This window comes from Macaca mulatta, chromosome 2, assembly GCF_049350105.2.
Source record: "Macaca mulatta isolate MMU2019108-1 chromosome 2, T2T-MMU8v2.0, whole genome shotgun sequence".
NCBI lineage: Eukaryota > Metazoa > Chordata > Mammalia > Primates > Cercopithecidae > Macaca > Macaca mulatta.
This window is the reverse complement of record NC_133407.1, coordinates 173,460,574-173,478,902: the sequence shown is the minus strand read 5'-3', so window position 1 is coordinate 173,478,902 and position 18,329 is coordinate 173,460,574. Positions and strand designations below refer to the sequence as shown.

The window sequence follows — 18,329 nt, the reverse complement described above, 5'->3', positions numbered from 1 at the left end:
TTGGCTAAATGTCTTGTATCATTTTTAATAACTCCAGTTTTGTTCCCCTTAGTTATGGAAAAATAATATATTATTTAACAATTTATTAGTACCTCTCATAACACCCCACAACTGTAGAAAATTTAAAGATTATTTACAAAATAATTTCAATATATTATCTTACTTGAATCTTACAATTTTAGGGGTTTTTCAGACGTTTTAGTATATAAACACCTGATATGCACATAATATAACTTTATGAAATAACAGCTAAATAATCTTAACTCTACAACCAACTGATGGGACAGACTGCTTGACACAATGATAAAACAAGTTCTACTGAGCACCTATTGCATACTAGGCACTGTGTAAATTCCTTTGGATTAAAGAGATTTTGGGAGATCACAATGTAATGATTCAAGGCTTTTCCGTGGCTGAATTGGGAAGAGAAATTAGAATTCCCATTAGGCAGAGAATCCAATGGACTAAAATTCCCTTTGCAGAAATTTTTATCCAGATGGTTTTATCTGGAAACCTCAGCACACTGGAAAGAAAACAAGATGTGGCATAACACACCTGGATTATTGCAAGAGCTTCTTGGTTTAGCTTTCTGCTGTGTAACCTTACCTTACCATCCCTCCTGTACTGTGTTTTTGTATTATATGAACATTTCCAAAACATGAAATCTATTACTTCTCTGCTAAAAGCTTCCAGCTTTTCTTCACACCACTTTGCCTACATCATAACTCTTTTTTCTTCTTCTGGATAAAATATATCTCTTTCAGTCTGGACATACTGAGAGTCATTATTATTGATTCCCACCTACTAATTCAATTACTTCTGGGAATCACATCTTCAATCCCTCCATATGGATCTCTGAACATAAATATACTCTTAATAAATCTGAAGGCTTTGATTATCACTTCCCTACATGCCACTTGGAATACATTTTCTTATATTTTCTACATATTCTAGTGAGACTTTCTTCTTTCTTTTATCATGGACCTTATTAAAAGTTTGACTAAATTGATGCCATAGCCCTGAAACTCACCTTTGCACTGGTTGATAAGAAATCTTGGTATATTCTAATGCAAATTATCCTTCAAGACCCAACCACCTAACTCTAATTTCATCTCCCTGATTACTTCTTCAACGACATGTTAATTGCCTTCTTCTGTAAATTGCCATGACAGTTAATCTCTCCTTGATCACAGTCCATGTGTACTTCAAGATCCTAAAAATCAGTTTTTCACATATTTTGTAGTTCTCTTTATATTTAGCACAAAATACTTTGCTAATATTTGTTCAATGAATACTTATCTTTTAAATTATAACAACTTGTCTTCAAGTTTCCTAGGAATTTGAAGCAAGTAAAAACTGTTATTAAGGTCTGTGGTAGTGTTTCTTTACCTTTAATGTTTTCCAGAATAAACTGGGAAGTTTTAAAATATTCAACCTCTTACCCAAGGATTCAGATTCAGTATGTCTGGAAGATACCATGAGATTCATGGTAGTTGTGCTTTTATGCTCCACAGAGAATTCTTACCTATAGCCATGGTTGATAACTATTTAATAGGCTGACAAGAAATAAACCGACCCTGAATAATAACCTATTTTTATATTAAAAAAAGAAGTATGTAAAGTTGTTACATATTTTTAAAAGAACACTTGGCTTACAGCATGTATCATAATAGTTACATCTATTTATGTTTAGTCATAATAATGACTGATTAATCAGAATAAGCTTACTGATATAAGAAACTTATATTCATCAAATCTGTTTCTGCAGTTATAGTTTAGTGAGTGTAATGCAGGGAAGATTCGAATCTTATGCTGAGAGCAATATAAGAACTTAATAAATCCTTGTTAATTGATTGACTTAAAGTCAATTTTAAATGGGCTTTCTGAATATTATGATTTCCTAGTAATTTTTTAAATTCTTACCATAAAGTGGAAGAGAGATTATTCTCTAACCAGTACATGTTTTTCTGCTTTGCAGGTTTTTATTTTGGAAAAGAGAGGAATAAAAAAAAATAATGTATCTTGTGGAACTTTGCAGAACTATCTGTTCTACATATCATGTCCTAAAATATGACAACATATATAATAAACGTTTACACAAAGTGGTTAACCTATATAAAGTGGAAACTAGTTCTATACTTAAATGTACTAGTTACCTTTCTTTCTCATTTATTTAATTTCAGTACCATTTTTAATATGTTCCTTGAAATATAGAACACTATTTGAATATTTACTATAATAAGAGCGTTTGTTAATATCACTATGGTGACATCAGAATGCATTGTATAGTCATATTATGACTAAGGAGACTGCGGGTGCCATAAAGTTCAATATCAAGACAGTGGGGATTTTTGTTGCTGTTGTCATTGTTTGGTTTTGGCGTTTTGGTTTATTTTTAAAGCTTGGAAGAAAGCTACATTCCAGCCCCTATAATACTTTGCTTGTTAATGAGTAGTTTTGACCCAAGACAGTTTTACCTTTCTTCTATGTTGGTCAAAATATTCATGGCCTTCTGCTCATAAGCTTATTTAATCTTATCATATTTAAAATTATTTCTTTGAAATTATCATAAGAAAAGTATAGACCATGTTTTCAAAAGTACAACTATCTTTTCTATCATCTAGCACCTCAATCTCTATACCTGTTTTCAAAGATATAATTCATAAGGTTATGCAGGTTAATTCCAAATAACATTTGGCAAATAGCTTTGTCACCCATCAGTAATGGGTATATACATGTGAAATTCAGTGAAGGGCAGCACTTTATGTGAATACTAAAATGTCTTAAATGTGATATTGTTAGTGCTGGCAGACAAGAAAAGAAAAAGAAATCTCTTCAAGGCTGGAGCCTTCAGATTACTCGTCTACAGTAAATAGATCATTATGATGTCTATTTAACATCTTCTAAATTTTTGCAAAGTGGGCCTTGCTCTTCCTTTATGCGAGCCTTGCTCTTCTTTTATGCAAGGGAAATTTTATCTTAGGAAAGGCCTTGTTGGATTTTTTAGTGTCTGTTTTAGAGCTGACACTCAAGCCAAATCCAAGAGTAATGTTAAACATAGATATTTTTCACTTCATTTATTTTTGTTAGATTTTTCTAGCTTACTTAAATCGACCCCAGGGCTGTTACATATAGGTAAGATATCTTCCTATATAACAAGCAAGAAATTAAATATGAAACTTTGACTGATATTGGCTAGGTTTCTGTGCAGAATGGATCTCAGAGCTGCCACAATTTCTTTGGATGAACTCACAGTTCCATGAAAACTTCTGAGCCTTTAATGACTTTGTATTTTCTCACAACAGTATTTTAGCTTATGCTTATTTCATCTAAAACTTTTATCTTCTACTTGCCACATAATACTTGACTTAAACATCAAATTATCCAAGAAGATTCCTCTGATCACATTCATTCAGTAAAATTTTAGTCCTGTTAACTCCTACAGCTCTTACACGCAAAATAACATAGTTAGAAATTATATACTATCTGCTGATAAAGGTATTTTCACCCTTGCTTTGCTATTTCCATTTTACTTCTTGAGTATAAGGCCCATAATTCATTTTTATTTGCATCCTCCTCGATAGTAAGCACAATGACTTTTCACGAAAGTTAATTAACATGCATTGGATGATCCACATTTGATGATAAATTAAATCAAGCTCAATTTGTAAGTTCTAGATTAAAACTGGCAAATATTTACATGGTTTCATGCATGATAAACTTTTCTGAGATTCTAAATGTAAGCACATCCTTTGTTGTGATTCCTTTTTCTGTCAAAATTCTGAGTAGTTCATTACCCACAATCTATATTGTAGTAACAGTATGTTGTTTAACCAATAGTAGGATCGGTTATAGAAATTAGAATTAGCAAAGAATTATTTTTTTCTGCAAATATGTGTTCACACAACAAGTTGACGTTTTAACAATGATTTAATTAGAATTTTCTAACTGGCAAAAGTAATTTACATTCCTGCCTCCAAAAATAGCTTAAAATGACATAAATTTTGGAATTGTCTAATATCAAAAACATGACTGGAGTTAATGAATTAAGTCATATGAAAATCTTGAGAACCAAGCACTAGTCAGTTATTTCCCAGATTTTGTGAATTAGGTGCCATGAGGGTTTGGCTGAAGACTCCCAACTTAATAAAGGGAAAGCAGTAAGCTGCCATAATTATAATAAACTCAACTAACAGACCACTAATTTCTTTTAGAACAAGTATGCTAGTTCCATAGTTTGTCCCATACACGAAAAATAAACTGATATTTTAAGAGATTACAATAAGTGAAGGTTTATTGTTGAAAATGTTGCATTTTGCTTCCTAAACAGGATCAGAAAAAAACATAATAGAAAAAAACCCACACTAGCAGACTGAAATTAAATCATGGATTAGCTCTCTTGGTTACTAATATACTTCAACCTTGAAAGGATACATGATTTTGAATTTATAAGCATGCTAACATCATGGTATTATTATATTATATTATATTATATTATATTATATTATATTATATTATATTAATTTCCAGTGATGATAACAATAATGAAGCTGCAGCAAATGTTAGGAATAATGACTCTCAGAAATGGACAGGTTTTCAAAACTCCAGTCATTGCCTTTATATGTCTTCAGTGATTACTATTAAAGATCTAGATGACCAACTATTTTTAACATGAAACATTACATCTTTGGATTCATTTACAAACAGTGAGCTTTTAAAATATTTCATACTATCACCAACCTGAAGTATTTCAAAGCTGAGCATAGGGAGAGTAACACAATCTCCAAAAGTTATACATATATGTATGATATGTATCTGAGACTGTGAATGAAGTCCTCCTAATATTTATCTTATCAGATTTGCACATTCTGGGACAGTTGCATTTCAACATCTAGAATGAAAGGCTTTTTCAATATTGTAATTGTCAGTGGAAACCAAGGCATAATAATTGTGTTAGAAAATCATAATTATGGTACTTACAAAGATGGAAAGCATTCTTGAAAATATAATTCCACGACTGATATTCTAAAACAAATTTACATAAACCAAGTCATCATTATGTGTCTAGCATGCTAGCATGAACTGTCCTTTATGGTTAACTATCCATATTTGTATCAGCAGTAGTTTTGGCTTACTCAAAGAAATACAACAAGTCAACGTTGATTTTAGTAGTATGAATGACATATATTTTAAGAGTGTAGATTTTTTAAAGTTCAACATTATAAGTTATAACAATGACATTTTGATAACATTTTAAATATTAATAATATATTTAAAATAATATATTAAATATATTAAAATTATTTTAAAATGATATTTTAAAAATATAAGTAATGCACAATGAGTTATTCCCATTATTTTTGGTCTCTTCCTTTTAGAAGTGATTCACAGAAAGCCTTCAAGATTTGCCCTAGAACTCGAAAAGTATTGAGTGATACTTAGAGCAGTCAGCAATATGATATCACCCTGAACGAGATAGGTTTTTTATAGAAGGAAGCTGTTAAACTCAGTTCATGCTTTTGCATAATGAAGATTTGCCATGTCCACAGGCATGTTTATTTGGGATGACAAGCTTAAATTAAACCATCACATGTTCTTCAATAGCTTTCCTTTTGGAATAGGTCCACCATCCAGAAAGCTGCCATACATACCTAGACTAGCATATATATCACTGCAGACACAATGGACTCTAACAGGATAAGAATATCACAGTGCTGCTGCAGTAGGTCATCAGTGAAGCATGTAATGGAAAAGCAGTGAGACTAATCCACAGTTGCAAAAATAGAGTTGTAAAATAATTTAGGCCAAGTTAGTTTCTAAAAATATTGAGAAATGGGTTTCATGTCCTTTCGATATGTGTATTTTTAGGCTGTTCATTTTAATAGCACAAAATCTTAGCTGTGAAAGTGTTGCTTTCAAAATATGCCATAGAGTGTAATGGTTAAGAGCTCAGACTGCCATGAAACAGACTTTGATTTGAGTTTAGTGGTGGCTTATAATTGCTATGAGCTTGGGCAAGTTACTTAAACATGATAAATCTTTATTTCTGTTTTCATAAATTTTGCATGGTAATAATATCAACTTCACAGAGGGCGTCTAAGACTTATGTGAGATAAATAATGTAAAGTGCTTGGCATAGTGTCTGGAAAACACTAATTGTTGAATAAATGTTACATATGTGTAAGATGGTCGATGAAAAGAGTTCACAGTTGACAGAATGATAAAGCTAACACAATGATACTTATTTACTAAAATCAGTCTTCTCAATTCAGTAACATGTGCGGTCCTGTCTTTCAAAATAGAAACAAGTAAACTACAGGTTATTTTCAATCATTATCTATGTACATGGATGTTTTCCACAATCCATCAAGTAAAATGTGTGGTGATTTAAGCATAAATACTTCCAAGAAAACCACATTAGCTATATTGTGAAGACTGTCCTCAAAGATTAACTTACAGACAATTTATATTGAGTAACTTAATAATCTTGATTTAGTTCTTTATATGAGGAAAAAGGTTACGTATTTGTTTCAGCATTTAAATGTAATGTCCAAAATTATATCAAATACTGATTTGGAAGCTAGATTTTGTTCATTAATACTTTAAATTGTTTAAAGTCTCCATCATTTCACACCAAATTTTCTTTTCCAAATTTCTATGGAACCACACACAGTAAAAATGCAATTTAAATAGAGCCCTGTGTTAATAAAGAGAATACATTAGTGAAAATTAAGAAACTTGAGTTAAGCTCAATTTGAGTAAAGCTGTGTGACATGTTAAAATATATTTTTCAGCTATAATACAAATTGTGGTTGTGAGATTTTAAAAATTAGTTTTTAGAAATGTCAACTATAATAAGGCTTGTATTATAAGATTATTCTGAATAATGTTCCATAATAAGAGACCAGGTACAACTGACTCATTTTTAGGTAGATAGGAATGATTATAATATCCATTGTAAACTGTTGCTAATTTTGGAATATATGTTAAAGTAGGCTGTCTTTGATTAATGCTAATTATGTCATAGAATGATGCATTTTAGTGAAAAGGATTTAAATTGATTAAAATTTATAATCTATTTAAATTGGCCTAGAATGTCAGAGACCTAATGCATTGTAGTTTGAACTGACTCTAGAGAAAAGTGAGCACAAGCAATCTGGGAAGGAGTGTAGGACATACTACAGACATATCCAAGCTCTCAGAGGGAGTGAATGATTGAATGAATCTGGGTTTAGTATTTGAGCTTGGAAGATGGAGTCTGTATCATGGCTTGGTGGAATAGGAAATCTTACAGACAACATGTCTTCTTTTGTTTAACTTTTCTAAGTGTTTCATAGTGACATTTTCTTCAATGCTCTTGATTTTAGCAATAATCAAATGAATGTGTGACCTTATTTTTTTATAACATTTTTAGTCTAAATCCATTCTCAGAGAAAGGACATACTCTGCCTGCTCCACTCATTTTCACCTATGACTTTGGGACATAGATGCACTTAATTTAATGACAATCTAAGTAACCTAGGTAAGAATTATACTCTATATTTTTCTTCTATTATCCAGAATTGAATAATAGATTAATGATAATCTCCTTTTCAAGGCATATATTCGTCATTAGTCCATGCATGGCCTACTTTCTTTGTTTAAAAGTACCCGATCCAATGCAAAATCTCAATTAGTGACAGTCTTTAGGAAGAACGTGTTAATGGTCCTAATGGAGAGGCTTGTGATGTTATAAAATCTAAAACAAGATTTATCTTGGTCAGTGGGTTCTGGAAGAGTTACTCAGAGAAAGTAATACTTGTGGCAAGATCTGAAGGATGAATAAGAGTTTACAATGTGAAGAGGGGACGAGAACAGCATAATGGGTATGGAAGAGAGCATTTTCAAGTGGCCTACTGCATTGAGAGGAAGTACAGCAAGCACAGATGTCTGAAAGATGGCCATTGGGCTGGGGTGAAAAGAAGGAAAGCAAGGGTGGTATCAGATGGACTAACGGATGGAATAAAGATCCAACCATTCTGGGCATTCTTGGTTATGTTAAATGTTTGTTAAATGTTTGTTTAAATTTCAAGAACAATGGGAAGCCATCAAAGTTTTATGTAAGGTTTGACACAATCATATACGCATTTTAAAAAGGAGTCTTTGGTCATAATTTGAGAAAGAGATGCGATTGAAGCTATTACTAGGTTATTGCTGTAGTCCATGCAGAAAGGGATGGTAGACTGGGCTGAAATTTCACCAGTACATAAAAAGAAAAAGGCTGTATTTTGCAATTTTTCGAAGTAACTAAAATTATTTTTTAAAAATTCTAACACCACCACGTCTTTCTATGTCTACAAATATATCACTGGCATATAAAACGCTTAATGTAATTACATTGTTTGTGATATTATTTAAGTCTCATGGATTGCTACATGGTAACCACTGAAAATAAAATTTTTGAATGACTAGAAATAAATTTGTCTTACAAAAAGTGCTACTTTACTTAAGCAAGAACAAGTATACTACAAGTCCCTGGCAATTACAGTGCAACATTGAAAAACTGTACTTAGTCGTCAAGGATAAATTTGACCTATACTTCAAATTATGTGTAAACAATAGCAGATTACTCAATAGAACAATTATAGTGAGTCCAGTAATATTGTAATGAATTCTATGCTGCCTATTTGAAATAATTTTTCTCAAAACATAGAACCTTAAATAGCTATAGCTATTAATTTTTGTTATTACTAATAGCTAACCTCTAAAACTATTGTGAAATTATTAAATACTAAAACATTCCAACTGCTGGAAAATAACCATTTAAATGGTAACATGACCAAGTGAACAATACTTATCTCTAGTATTAAAAATATGTATTGGTTCCAGTCAAAACCTTATGGATAAATACTTATGTAACAAATACTTATGGAGTACTTATCATTAGATATATAATTTAGTTTTTTAGTGATTACCTAGGATAGCACTTCCCAATGGAACTCTCTGGTAAAATATAAATGTTTTACATTTGTGCTGCCCACTATGATAACCCCTAATGACATATGACTATTGAGTACTTGAAATATGTCTAGGACGACTAAGGATCTAAATTTTAAAAAATTATTTAATTGTAGTTAATTTACATTTAAATTCAAATAGTAATATGCGGCTAGTGATGGCTGTGTCAGATAACAAAGATCGAGGAGATTCAACTTCCTCAATATTTAAACGTTGAAATTTATGGACGTAAAAAAAATGCCTTTCTAAAGGTCATAGAATGAAGACAATTCAGCTATTTGATATCTAGAAGTTTCTCATTAATTTAAGTAACTTGTAACACACTTTATACTTTTGGTACTGTTAATACAATGGAAAGTCATAGAAAAAAAACTGTCAAAGATAGCTTATAGACGAGTGAGAGATTAGCTACACTTTGAATTATTACTGTGAAGAATAGTTCTTGGATCATTCAGGGAAGATTGATTAAAATAACTTTTGTCTTTTGTTGTTGATGTTCTTGTCCTTATTGTTGAGAATGACTACTCTAGAGATGAGCTGCATTTTAAAAAAAATGATAGTAATCTATAGACCATAACCTAAGTAAGCATATTTCTTGTATTAGCCCAAATATTAATGGCTCACATCAATATTCATTTATTACTTCACATTCTATGTAGGTCAGGAAACTGGGAGTAGCTTAGCAGAGTCCTCTGCATTAAATTCTCTCACAAGGCTGCATTCAAGATCTTGGCTGGAACTGCACTCTCATTAGAGATGAATCTATGGATACTTCAAAGCTCAGTCATGCAGTTTTGCCAGGTTTCAGTTTCTCAGAAACTGGACTGAGGGTCTCCATTCTTTGCTGGCTGTTGTCTGTATGCTACCCTCAGCTCCTTTCCTAGTGGGTTCCTCTGTAGGGCAGCTCACAACGTGGAAGCTCGTTTCATCAGATCAAAAGAGTAAGAAATGCCAAAGAGATAGAGATTGTGAACAAGATGGAAATGACATTTTTTATGGCTTAATTCCAGAAGTGACATCCCATATCTTTTAGTTTAGAAGCAAATCACTTGGTTCAGTTCACACAAAAGAGGACAGGATTACAAACGAGCACACACATCATCAGGACTCCGGGATGATTGGTTGCCTTTTCATAAGATGCTCATCACATTCACCTAACCAAGGTGACAAAGAATTTTGTGGGAAGCATGTGATAGTTCCAGATATTTATCAGAAGCCCCTTAAAGTGCTTTTGCTTTAAACATTAAAAAATCTCACTTAGATAGGAGAAATAACTTCAATTTTTTTTTTAGATCGCTGACACAGCATGGCGAATAGAGAGTAATTTAGTACTGTACATTTCAATACTAAGAGAGTATACTTCAAAAGTTCTCATCACAAAAGATGTTAAATATTTGAGATAATAGATATGTTAATTGGCTTGATTTAATCATTTTATGTTGTATTAAAAATCATAACATCACTTTGTACCCCTACATACAACTATAATTTGGCAACATATAATTAAAAGCTTTTAAAAAATCTTTAATAAAATAAAACAAATGAAAGACTATAAAGACACTGATTTTTTTTAACAGTAAATTCACATTGACAACTCCAATTCCTTAAATATCAGTTCTTGACATTGTCAACTGTGCTTGATTTGGTGTCAGTTGCTGAATGAGAAGTGAAAGTTGGAAACGTTCTACTACAGGAAGTTTCAGTTACCCGGTTCTGAACACCATTTGTTGTGTTTTATTGAGCATTGTCCAATAGCTCAATTGTTTGCAACCTCCTCTCATTGCAAAGATGATGATCTGATGTCTTTGCAACAAATTGCACACAATTCTGTAACAGACTACTTGTCTGACATAAAGGTTAACTTTGAGTTAAGAATGAGTTTACTAGCTTTTCCTCTAGTGTGAGGAAAGTAATTTATACAATCTTCTATTCTAGGACAGGGGTCTCCAATCCCTAGGCCACAGACCAGTACCCATTGTGGCCTGTTAGGAACTGGGCTGTACAGCAGGAGGTGAGCAGCAGGGGAGTGGGCATTACTGCCTGAGCTCTGCCTCCTGTCGGATCAGCAGCAGCATTAGATTCTTAGAGGAGCGCGAACCCTACTGCGAACTGCGCATGCGAGGGATCTAGGTTGCCACACTCCTTATGAGAATCTACTAACGCCTGGTGATCTGAGGTGGAACAGTTTCATCCCCGAACCATTCCCCTGGTACTCCCTCCTGCCATCCCCAACTTTACAGTAAACAAATTTTCTTCCACAAAACCAGTCCCTGGTGCCAAAAAGGTTGGAGACCGCTGTTCTAGGAGACTGGTTATACATACAAAATGTCTTTAATTACAAAAGAAATCCACGTGTTCCATTTCCTGTGAATTTTGGCTAGAGATTTTCTAAAGTGTTGAAAATTATGCATCCTTGAATAGGCAGAATCTAACTGTTAATATGCTACTAATCATATGTTGTATTATTCTAAAAAGATGAGAAGGATTTCAGTAGGAGATATGCATAAGATGCAAATTTAGTATCAGTTTTTACAGGATAGTGTTGTAAAATAATTAAGATCAAATACTTGAAGTGACATAATTATATCTATCATGCCCTTTCTTTTAGAAACTGTTAGCTGCCCTGGAACTCTATGTTTCCTTAATCACTTTGCAACATTTCGGCCTAGTGAGCCTACTACCCTGTTTTTCTCTGAGTCCTTCTCTAGCTTTCTAAATTTAAAAACTCTCTAATCTTTTATCTTTTTTTGTAACTCTTTCCTCCCACTTCTTCTGCTTTGGGCTCATCTTCCCATGTCCAACCTAAATTCCTTGAGCTTGAGTCCTTCTCTAGCTTTCTAAATTTAAGGGCGCCTTAAGATCAAAACTTCAGCTTTTTGCTCTTCTTTGTCTAGACCGTTTAGTTACTCTCTCCTGAGGAAATTGTCGGATTCAATGATCATTGCTGATGACCCTTAAATCTACATTCAGCATTGCCATCATCCTTCCTGAGTATAAGTTTAGCATGTATAACTGCATGCTGAGTATTTGCAATTGAACAAATCAGTGTTACCTGAACTAAAAAATAATATAGCATAGAATGACAGTAACATATAATTGGCGTGGGAAGAGTAAACAAACTTTTCTTTTAAGCCTTTTCCCCCTCTGTCAAATAGCATATTTATTTTAGCAAAGTTTAAGATAAAACTTCCCTATGTCTCTTGACTCAAAACATTGAAGTTATGTGACATTCCTTATTCCAAGCTTTCTTTAAATTATAGTCAAAACACTTTTGAAATCATTATGGGAGCTTGGCAAAGTATATACAAATAAACAAGATTAGCCAGACAAACTGTAAGAAAGAATGATAATAGGGATAGGCCATATATATTACCGTAGCTGTTTTTTAGTTTAATTTATGTTCTATAAATGCTGGTGCAATAAGAAATAATTTTTAAACAAAATAATTAACTGAGGAAATCAAAAAGGAAAGGTGTGTATTGGCTGGGCTGTAAAAAAAAAGTTTTGTCAACGAAAAATCAAAAACAAATTGAAAAGGCCAACAATCCCACAAGCAGAAACTATTTCCCACCATTATCTTATATACTATACCAACAACCTGTGAGAGTGACTCTTTTATGACAATCTCACTAGTAGTATATATGAGTATTTTTTAAAGAAATACCTTTAGCAGATGGTATCTTTTAAAGGTTTCTTGTTAATAAGTAGGTTAAGAAAATATTGCTGCATGCTCAATTAGGTAGTTAGCTGCAGAGATGTCTAAAGAAGGTTGAACAATTTAAAAGTAAAACTGTTCTAAGCTCTAGTTTTGCCAGAGTTGAATAGATTTGGGTGTTCTTTAAAAAAAAACAAAAAACAAAAAACAAAAAACTGTTTTGTTGTTTTTGTTGTTGTTAAGATTTTGGTGTTCTAACATTGGTCAGAAGTTAACTGAATCTTGTAAACTAATAGAATACTAATACTGTTACTTTGAAACAGCTCTATTAACTTAGAGAAGCATAGAAGCTCAGTAGAGAGAGCCTGACTCTGAAGAGTGTTATCGTTTATAGAAAAAGAACCCAAGGGGATTCAGAAATGACCTAAGTATAATATACGGGGAAAGTAAACTATGACTATCATGTATCTGTTGTTGAGAAACAACTAATATTTCATATTCTGTACAATCAGGGCTTTCTAAGCAAAAATTACTGGCAATCAGGATTAAGAGATGTTTGAATGGTAAACACGCCTGAAGACCCATCTCCCCTGGAGCCCTTTATTTACATTCCAAAGGGTTGTAAACATCTAGGGATTTTTCTCGCCTCCCTCGGAGAGGATATGTTTGTTAGAAACAGAATTTCTTTTCTTCTCTCTGGAGAGAGAGAGGGGCTGCTGTGCAGCTGTTTCTATATAAGCTGAAAAACTTATAATCTTAGTGACCGTCCCTTCTCCTAGAGACTCTCTCTATGTGTACAGAGTTCATCTTCCCTCACCACATCACTTGAGGAAGAGAAGGGGTCATGGGAAACTTGTGTCATTATTGTTTTAAAAAACAATGGTCCAGAACCTTGTATTTGCTCTCAAGTTAAATACATATTTAAGCTATATCATCTGTTTGTGTCATTTGTGAATATTAAGTGGTACAGAGATCTAGAATGTAGAGTGTGATTCTCTCTTTTGTTGTTAATAATAGTGGTTTCAACTTATTATTTATTCTTACAGTCACAGAGTGTGTAAATAATACAACTTGTTAACATAGCACTGTGGGCACTCTGGGCTTTATGTCTTTAGAGACTACAGAGCTCTTAGAGCTAACAAATGTGGAAGCAAAAGAGACCAAATTAAAAGAAAACAAAACAGTAACATTACTTCCGGGTCTTTGAGCCATGATTCGGTGAACTCCAAAAATCTGAGACAAGTCTCAGTTAATTTAGAAAGTTTTTGTTTTGTTTTGTTTTGGTTTTTTGCCAAGACTGAGAACGTGCTCCCATGACACAGCCTCAGGAGGTCCTGACGACGTATGCCTAAGGTGGTCAGAGAACAGTTTGGTTTTATACATTCTAGGGAGACATGAGACACCAATCAACATACCCAGGACAAACATTGGCTTGGTCTGGACAGGAGGGACAACTGGAAGCAAAGGCGGGAAGATTCAAAGCAGGGATGGAGCTTCCAGGTCATAGGTTAGATAGGTGACAAATGATTTCATTCTTTTGAGTTTCTGATTCGCCTCTCCAAAGGAGGCAGTCAGATGTGCATTTATCTTGTGAGCAGAGGGGAGACTTTGATAATAGAATGGGAGGCAGGTTGGCCCTAAGCAGTTCCCAGCTTGACTTTTTCCTTTAGCTTGGTGATGTGGGGCCCCAAGATTTACTGTCTTTTCACAATACTTACTAATATTGAATAGAATGGATTTGCAAGGTCCACAAAGGTCCACAGAAAAATCATTCTCAAATAGAGTTTAAAAATCATTCAGGTGAAAATATCTAAAATTCTCCCTAAATTTTTTTTTTGTTGTTGTTGTTATTCAATGATCAGATGAGAGGGATAGAGTAAGTTTATCATAGTGAGTTTTTCCATAATGTGAAATTCACTCACTTTAAACAAATGACCTTTGTTCTGAGATTTGTTACTAATGTTTGAAATCTGAACCTTCTAAACAACAGTGGTAACGGCAAATTATATTTTACGTGTTGGTTTATTACATGGTTGATGAAATGCTGCTACTATTGTTTTAAAGTTCTGTTGACAATGACAGCATGATGTCTCAAAACCAGTGCTTTAAATGACTTGTGTTTCTTACAGGGCTTGATACATTTAGTTATAGCCTCAGCCTTAAATAAAAGTAGATTCCTTGAGTTAGGATGCAGTAAACTGAATACCAGGTTTGAATAACTCAGAGAAGTATAAGAATACAAGTAAATAAGTCACTGTTAAATTTTAAAGTAGAAAAGGTGTCACTTTGTTAATATCTGCATAAATATTTATCCTCTAAGATATAAAAGACATGAAACATTTTAAGTAAATACAACATCAAGGTAAATCAAATTTCTTCCTTCATGAGTTTCTTTTTAAAAGGTATTTCCCATTTCCTTCTGGAACTGAGAAACACATTTAAGCAGACAGTATTCTTGCTGAACATAGTTTTATTAAAGTTCTTAAGAAGGCTGAGAGAAAGGAGCCAGAGTATTTAGGAACTTGTTAACCTTTTTTAAAGCCATTAGACTTCATCTTTATGGCAACAGGAAGTAACTGAAGAATTTCAATTATGTGTGCACTACAAAATCATATATATGAATATTTATAAATGATTCCCTCTGGCTGCTGAGAAGAAAATGAAGTGTTGGAAGGTGCAATAGGTTAGAGATAGAAATGGAAGCAAAAGTAGGGTGGAGTCAGACTTGTGATCAACAAATTAGTGAGTAGTCCAAACTACATGTGTTGACTAATTCCTTCTACATAACCATTTATGAAGACATAAACTCTTAACATAGTAGAGGTGAGTAGTTAGAAATTGCTTCAACAAATAATTTAAATTATATGGCCTGAAACTGTTTATAAGACTTTCTTATATTTGAGGTAGGTTAAGATTGGATCATGTATAGTTATATAAATATAGTTATAGACATATAAATAACTATTTGCATTTCTATTATGCATAAAATTTTATAAACAGTAAATACTGTATAATGGCTGTTTTAAAGGTGAATAACATTCCAAGTGTTTCTTCACATTTTGAAGGGAGGTAAAACCAGAAAAAAAAGCCCCCCCAAAAAGAGATAGTTAATAGGTACAAAAATACAGTCAGATAGAAGAAATGAGATCTAGTGTTTGGTAGCACAATAGGGCTACTATAATTAGCAATAATTTATTTTATATTTCAAAATAACTAAAAGAATGGAATTGGAATGTTCCTAAAACATAAAAATGATAAATGTTTGAGGTAATGGACACCTGAATTACTCTGATCTTATTATTACACATTGTATGCTTGAATCAAAATATCACCGGTACCCTATAAATATGTACAAATATTGTGTATCTCTAACAACTAAAAATTTAAAAAACAACGTCGAAAATCTCATTAGTTTTTTGTTTTTTTTTTGTTTTTTTTTTTTTTTTTTGAGATGGAATTTCACTCTTGTTGCCCAGGCTGGAGTGCAATGGTGCGATCTCGGCTCACCACAACCCCCACGTCCCGGGTTCAAGTGATTCTCCCGCCTCAGCTTCCTGAGTAGCTGGAATTATAGGCGTGTGCCACCATGCCCAACTAATTTTGTATTTTTAGTAGAGATGAGGTTTCTCCATGTTCGTCAGGCTGGTCTTGAACACCTGACCTCAAGTGATCCACCCACCTCAGTCTCCCAAAGTGCTGGGATTCCAGGTGGAGCCACTGTGCCCGGCCTAATCTCATTAGTCTTTAAAAAAAACTTTAATTTCTGCCTGTCATCTCTTCATTGTAATTAATGCACTCTGATCAAACTCAATTAACTAATGTTTTTACATTTCTTTATCACAATTTTGGTTTGATTTAGGATCCTGAACACTGGGAGAAAAGGAAATGAAGTGTGTACAAAAACCCAGTGCATCACTCTGTGTTGTCTCCTGTTTCAGTGTTTCTACTTTCATTCCTTGAACTGACTCCAGTGATCCTAGGCTTAGAGTTGCATTTATCACCTTCTCTGGGGAAATTTTTTATAGCTGTATTTTGAAGCAAGCAGAACATCAAGAAAATAGTTGCTCAGATATGTGTGAAAAGAAATTGCAGGTATGCCAAGATATTTAGGAGGAAATGTGTGAAGTCTCTATTTTTTTAGATGAAAAGCTAGTTAGGTCACCTATATATAGGATTTCACCTGATTGTACTTATTTTATTTAGTTAAAAGCTTAATTAAAGCATTATCTGTCTAATGGATGTTTGGATAAATTAGATTAACACTTAATTTGCTCTTATAAGTCTAGCTGAAAAAAAGAAAGATTGTAAGCATCCCTACTTGCTTCCACATTTTCTGGCAATTCCCCTCTCTAACCATCCCACATACACATTCCATCATGGAATAAGAATAAAAAGAAAAAAAAAAAAGAGAGAGAGCCTGTATTGAGACAAAGATAGGCCTGGGTTCCAGTCCATTTTATCACTCACTGGTAGTGAGATGTTAGATTAAGGATCTGAATTCCTTATTGCTTGGTCAAAATAGTCAGGAGTCTTTTAGAGTTTGAAACCCAATAAAAAAAAATCTTAGACAGGTACGATAATGTATTGACTGATGTAATCAAACTGAACCAATGGTAGGAATGGAGTTCAGGGATGCCCAGAAAGAGAGACTCCACCAGAATTTCTCTCTTCACTTCCCTTCCCTTCACCTATTTTCTCTTAGATCATTTTTTCTTATCTTTGTAGCTTTTCCACTAGAAAGGAAATAACTTATGTATCTTGGATCTAATTGAAAACATTCCAGGGAAGAGCTTTGATTAAAATGTCCAACTTTAATTGTCTACATATAAGTCCAGGAAGATGAAATAACATAATTGACTGTAGCCACTGGAGTGTACTGACTGAAGTAAGGAGAGAAACAGGTCTCCAAATAAGGGGATGCTAACCAAAATAAGAGAAGTGACTAGCATAGAAGAAATTAGATATCGAATAGGCTAACAAGATTAGGTTCACGGTGAGAACCATGTATAGGTATGTCAATATATAAAACCTAGCCTGGCTTGTAATAAACACTACATACACATAGGTTTTCTTTTTATTTAGTTTCCTCCTTTAGAGATGGCATAATGCTTGAAATAATGCTAACACATCTTAATTCTACTATATCTTCAATCTTTGTAGTCAAACTTGATGCATTTCATCTCTTCGAGAATGCCTTTAAAATTCAAGATTGTTCAATTAAAAAACTGTCTCAGATGAAGAAAGCAGTATGATGTGGTAAATAAGCACACATTTTTAGAGTCATGTAGAGTTGGGTTCTAACCTTACTTCTGCCATTTGCTAGCTGTGTACCATTGAGCAATTAATTTTTGTATAGCTCAGTGCCTTCATCTATAAAATACGAATAAGGCAATTTCACGAATGCAATAATGTTTATAAATTGCTGAGTAGAGTGTTTGGAAACAAATAAGTAAATTATAATTCTTACTAAGGCAGTTTTGCAGCTTCTTTATTTTTTAAGGGATCCTTACCTGCCAACTTATCCTAACCAGGACAACCCAATTCCTTAAAGATGACCAATAGACATTCGCTGAGCATTCAATCCTTAGAGTTTTTGATCTTTAAAGATTTCCTATACAGAGATTCAGACAGTTTTGTTTCAAAATAGAAAGTCAGAAAAACAAAGACCATGTAAATC

The 18,329-nt window shown here is 33.2% G+C and overlaps 1 long non-coding RNA gene across 3 annotated transcripts in view; it reads right to left on the bottom strand.

The window, feature by feature from the left end:
- The window catches only part of LOC114676434 (uncharacterized), a 587,559-nt gene that overhangs the window by 96,446 nt on the left and 472,784 nt on the right, over nt 1-18,329 (bottom strand). The window lies entirely within an intron of this gene.